Below are 6,260 nucleotides of genomic sequence, written 5' to 3'. Positions count from 1 at the left end.
TAGGACCTGGTTCTTTAGCCACCCCAGGCAGCCATCTTATGTTCCTCTCTTCTCAGAGAAACATCTGTGGGATAAAGGGGGCAGTCTGAGGCCTCAGGAGAGTTCTCAAAGCCCAGCTCACAGATAAGACAGTTTACTGTAATTCATTTCCTAATCTACTTCATACTGCTCTACAGCATTATTCATTCTTCTCACCCTCAGGACTTACTTTTTTTCAGCCTGCCATACCAAAAGGCAAGTTACAGACCTTATTTAATCCTGAAGAGCGGGGATGTTAATTGGGTTGAAAATGGTAATGATGCATCTAATTCTGTCTTATCTGCACTGCTCATCCTGCTCTCAGGACACCTGAGTGCTCCTGCATCCCAGAACAGAGCCTTGAACACAGATTTTTCTGTGTTACACCCAGCTTCTCCCTTGACCCATTATCAATGGTACATTACCCAGTGACTCAAATATGAATCCCACAATATTTCCTCTCATTCTATTTCTAAGTAAGAGCAGGTACATGCTCAAAACATTTTTTGATGTATATTGCCTCAGCTAAAGCATAATTAGCTTCATGAAAAGGAAGCAGGTTAACCAGCCCCACCTTAGCTGAAACCACTGTCACCTTTACATTTCAAACATTTATTTGGTTTTTCAGCCATTTCAATTACCAGTCAAGGAGGGGTTTAAGTCCACAGCATAATAATACTTGCAATTACTGGTAAATAGCATTTCACAGCACTAACCAGTCTGTCCTTACTACATCCATTTCAGGCAGGCAAATAAATGTTATTATCCTCATTTTACAAACACATTGATTAAGTGACTTACCTAAAGGCCACACATCAATTTCAATGTCAGTGCCAAGATTAGCACAGAGAAACTTCTGCATTGCAGACACAGAAAAAAGTGACTGCTATTATCAAGCCCACCCCCTTCAGAAATAAACAATCATTTTTCAGCTGTACAGTCAAATGGCATTTACCCTCCTCACATCCCCCAAATGTTTTGCCCACCTCAAGCTGCTCCCTGACAATGGCTCAAAATGGTTCCTAAATATGTATTTAACATGGGAAGCTTTTCTATGTGCCTCCTGCTTATAACACAAGGGTTGGAAAGCATTGGCTGGAGAACCTGTGAAACTCCCACAGTGGTGGCTAAGCCTATGGAGGCACAGGACAAGGGAAGAGACGGGGCCCTTGCTGCTCTCCAAAAGGCAATGTGATATGATAAGAGGAAGCAGCAGGAGCAGGATTAGATAGAAATTAGGATGATCTTTTATGGTCTCATTTTAAGAGATTTTTTTACCTCTCCAACAAAGCAAATTCTCAATTTTAAGGTTGTATACAACAGATACAATTCTTTGTTGTACTGCTGTTGTAGCTGCTGTTTGGAAATTGTGGTAATTGCATTGGTAATGCTGGAAGCTGATTTTTCAGCTCCAAAACACAGCAGCATCTCTAGTCCTCAGTCTGCTGAGCTATTGGGAAAATTGCTCTATTTTAAAGCCCCCTTCTTTTGAATTTGGAAGGAGTTTTGGATTTGATCTCTGTTGTCTGGTTTAGACCTCCAGATTGTGTCTGTTCAAGATCTAACTGATGAGTACAGACCTTACTGCCTGCATGAAGCTATAACAAGGAATATCACAACATGCAAAAATCTGTTAAACATTAATAAGTGTCTCAATGTAAAAATCTGCTTTACTCACAGTTGTTTCTAAATAAAAATATATGGTGGCTATATTTGTTTCCCCTCCAGGACAGGTCTTTCCTACCTGGAAAAACAAACACAACAGAGAAAATCAGGACAGCACTTTTAATTGCTAATTAAGGCTGTCTGTGTGTAAGGGTGGCAACCTTCTGTTGTGATTTAGGTAGGGGTCACAGGATCTTCTTGAATCAGCTTCTAAATGTGACAAAAAATCAAAATAACCATAAATCTTTTGAACCACAGTTTAGTTCCTTAGCAGATTCACAAAGCTACCATAAGAGGCCACAGTGTCATCTGCCAACACCTGAATTTGACCCAGTCACTGAAGCTGATCCTGTGACAACGTCTGAAAGCTGATACATTGAAAAACTGTTGAGCATTTATGATAGATATTGATATTTCAGAGCAGATTCCCAAGCAATGAATTATATTCTTAATAAGCAGACATGACAAAGTCAAATTTAGAAGTAGAATTTGAACTAGTTGCCAAGTTTTTAACTGAAGGGCATTTCTTTAATTTATTTTTTTTCTTTTAAACCACGAAATGTGTGAACTTACCTTCAAAATACCTCAAATATTAACCATATGAATTATACATATGTCTTTTTCTGAATTTTAAAATATTATTTCTTGCATAAAACTTACATCATTCAATTTATTGCTGTGAGTCACCTGTAGATTGCAGTATCAGAATTATTCAATAGGTTTATGCCTGTCAGAATTTTATATTAACTCCATTATTCACTAAGAGTAAAAAAAAAATCTTTTTAAATTAATGCTTAAGCATGGGTGTTTTCTTGTCATTTCATTGGCTTGTCTTCTATGCAATTCTAGTCCTTACTCTTCCACCTCAGAATTACTAACATGTCATATACAGAAGTAATAAGTTTAGCTGCCTCAAACTGTAATAGAGGGTTAATCTTGCATAAGGAAAAAGCAAAACATGTCTGGATGGCCAAAGATGTGATTATGTGTCCTGAAGCCTAATAAATATTGTATCATGCCACAACTTAAGGTGCTCAAGGGCTTCACAACCTTAATTACATTTTAATCATGGCAACTCTGTTCAATTACGTGCTTTGGCTTCTTCAAAAATGAAGCACTTCAGTCTTTGAACAGATATTATGGTACATCTCACCTGCAAAGCTGCTGCCCTGTTTTCTTCAGGGGTGGTTCTGGATGTTGAGAAATGCAAACCAAACACTTCTGCATTGGGAGAAAAACGGCATAACTGAGAATGCAATCAAGACTATAACAAGAGGAAGTAATATGGCAAACAATAAAATAACAGAAGAGAGTGGTTTCTTGAAAAATGGAGCAATCTCTTTAGCTTGAATGTTCTGCAGAGCCAGTAGCACCTAGTGCTTCCTGAAGGGCATTGCACTGCACAGTGGGAACCTCATTTGAGGTTGATCCTTAGCTGATACCATGAACACGGCTGTTGAAAAGCAAGTTTTTTCTTATAGTTCTTTCTGCTTTGTAATTTATTTTACTCAGTGTCTCATAAACTCTATTCTACCTCCCTGCTAAAAGAAATTAATGATTTTGACTAGGCATTTCAAATTCAATCTGCCAAAGCACTTAGAGGCATTCCTGTGTCTTCTGAAACTTTTAACACTCTCATTGCCTTTGGTGAAACTTCTCACATTATTTAGAATCACAGGCACACTTTCAATGTTTCACTGGATTACAACTTTAGCCATTTCTTCTTTCTTTGCATTTATTTCTGTGGCATGGTTTTTTTACATCTCCAGTGGTTTGATGATACTTCAGCATTTTATTATGGTTTTTGGCTCAGTTTTTTTACTCATAGGTTCACAGATAACTTGTGCCTTTCATTCACTTCCAGAAGTCCATTTATGATTTTAATAAATATCTCAAGTCAGAGATAAAATTAAATTAATTACTCAGCCATGCTTTTCAAAGAAAAAAATTATTTTCAGAAAAGAAAAATTAAAATTACCTAGTGAATACAAATCCTGGGCAGAAAGCCTTAGTTTTATTTTAAGGAGCCCCTGCAAACAAAAGAATTGTGTTTGTCCAGAAGCACAACTTGTGCGGGAATTGTTAGTGAAATTCTCTTTGCTTCCCATGTGTTAGAAGTGAGGCCTAGCTGATCAAAACACTCCCTTGTGGCCTTAAAAGTCTCTCATGAATTTTGAAGCATCAGATCAATGATATGTTATCTTTGTTTCAAAAGAACAATCCTCTGTGATCATTACTGCTGTGCTAGCTGATCATTTTAAATTAACATTACACAAAACAATTTCACAAAATCAATTCATATTCTTCTCTCCAGAGTTCTAATTTTAAATATGGGAAAAGTGGAATCAGAAAATGGACCTGTGCAGGAATTAGGTGCCTTACATTTCCCAACCAACAATTCTGCTTTGGGTTGACCATGCCTGGAGGCCAGGACACTCTTTCACACTAAAGCCACTCCTCACCTGGACAAGGGAAAGAAAACATAGGTAAAGGTTCATGGATTAGGATAAGGACAGGGAGAAATCACAAACTGATCACGGTCATGGGCAAAATAGACTCAGTTTGGGGATACTGGTTTGATTTATTGCCAATCAAATCAGTGTACGATAATGAGAAAGAAAACAAACCTTAGAACATGTTCCCCATATCCCTTTTTTGTTTCCAGACTCACCTTCAGCCACAATTTGCTCAAACTACTCTGCTCCAGCAGGTGCAGGGGGACAGGAAATGGCATCTGAAATGAGTTTATCACATTTCTGCCACGCCTTCCTCACACTTTCCCTGTTCCAGCGCGGGTACCCTTCCATTGGAGACAGCCCTCCGCAGTCTTCTCCAACGTGAGTGCTCCCCACAGGCTGCAGTTCTTCACAAACCGTTCCCGTGTGGCTCCTTCCCAAGGGCTGCAGTCCTTCAGGAACAGGCTGGACATGCACAGGGTCCCTGTGGGGCCTGTCAGAAAACCAACCCCAGTGTGGGCTTCTCTCTCCACAGGGTCACAGGTGCCTGCCAGGAGCCTCCCATGGAGTTTGCAGCTTCCTCCAGCATCCTCCTGCTCCAGAGTAGATCCTCCCTGGGCTGCAGGTGGATCTCTGCTCCCCTGTGCCCTGCCTGGGCTGCAGGGGCACAGCTGCTACACCTTGGTGTCACCAGGGGCTGCAGAGGAATCCCAGCTCCTATGCCTGGAGCACCTCCTGCCCCTTCTTCCTCATTGGCCTGTGATGCTTATTTGGGACTTAGCCCCACCCACAATTCCCTCATTTGGGATTTAGGAAGCCCAAAATTCCCTAATTTTGGTGTGCCCACACCCTCATTTCCTTTTTTGGGTGTAGCCACACCCACATTTCCTGATTTGGCTAAGCCCTGCCCAAATTTCCTTATTTGGTTTTAGCCACAACCACATTCCTTATTTGGTATTTAGCCACACCCACACTCCCTTATTTGGAATTTGGCTCCACCCATCCTTCCTTATTTAGCTAAACCCTGCCCACCTTTCCTTATTTGAGTGTAGCCACATCTACATTTTCTTATTTGGGATTTAACCACACCCACCTTTCCTTATTTGGGATTTGGCTCCACCCATCTTTCCTTATTTGGCTAAGCCATGACCACCTGTCCTTATTTGGGATTTGGCCACACTCACATTTCCTTATTTGGGATTTATCCACCCCCACATTTCCTTATTTGGGATTTATCCACACCCACATTTCCATATTTGGGTGTAGCCCCACCCACATTTCCATATTTGGATTTGGCCACATCCACATTTTCTTATTTGGGCTAAGCCCCACCCACATTCCCTTATTTGGGTGTAGCCATGCCTACATTCCCTTTTTTGTGTTTAGCCACACCCACATTCTCTTCTTTGGGGTAGCCACGCCCACATTCCTTATTTTGGATTTAGCCCCAGCCAGAATTCCCTTGTTCAGAGATTCCTGACTCTCAAGAAGCAGGAACGGAGTGCATCACTACCAGCAGGCACAGTGAACGCACCGATGTGCGTACACAGCCCCTGTGGGACAGAGTGAGGCTGTCTGACCGCTGAAAGCATCCTGAAGGTCAGCGTGGTGCAAAGCTCACTTTGGCATCTGGTGTGATAACCAGAGCTAGCTAATGATCAGCTGCTGACGCTGAATTGCCAGAGCAATCTACTTGAAAAATACTTAAAAATATCTGCACTCACCTGCAGGTCACGTATCATAGAGGTATGCTATGGATGGTGTCACGGCTGTTCTTCAGATCTTGACTTTTTTTCCCCCTCAAGCATACTATATCTGGAATTTAAATGATTTTCTGTGGTTCACATGTGTTCTAAACGGTGAACTTGCATCAAGGATTAGATTTTAAGTTCTACAACGGATATGAAAAACAGCCCATGAAGTCCACAAATAGGTCTAGATTTCCTTAAAATCACAAATGATTGAATATTTTTCATATTACTTCTAGTTCACATCTAGGCAAATTTCCATGAAAATTCTTGTACCTGAAAAACACATTTTCTCAATAACTAGGACTGCAAGTGTTGCTTACCTTCTGCTTTCCAAATTTGGTCAAGGTGAAACAAACATGAACAAACTCTT

At 40.7% G+C, this 6,260-nt stretch overlaps 1 long non-coding RNA gene across 1 annotated transcript; it reads right to left on the bottom strand.

The window, feature by feature from the left end:
• Nucleotides 1-420: 420 nt before the first annotated feature.
• LOC113460107 (uncharacterized) lies at nt 421-4,629 on the bottom strand. Its single transcript, XR_003381841.2, has 4 exons — nt 4,355-4,629; nt 4,066-4,145; nt 2,837-2,904; nt 421-1,762 (listed from the first exon to the last, which is right to left on the bottom strand). It is a non-coding gene; the product is annotated as an uncharacterized LOC113460107 (long non-coding RNA).
• Nucleotides 4,630-6,260: the final 1,631 nt, after the last annotated feature.

The sequence above is a fragment of the Zonotrichia albicollis genome, chromosome 2 (genome assembly GCF_047830755.1).
Source record: "Zonotrichia albicollis isolate bZonAlb1 chromosome 2, bZonAlb1.hap1, whole genome shotgun sequence".
In the NCBI taxonomy this organism is placed as follows: Eukaryota; Metazoa; Chordata; class Aves; order Passeriformes; family Passerellidae; genus Zonotrichia; species Zonotrichia albicollis.
Note: the sequence above shows the minus strand (reverse complement) of the source record. Positions and strands in the feature narration are given on the sequence as shown.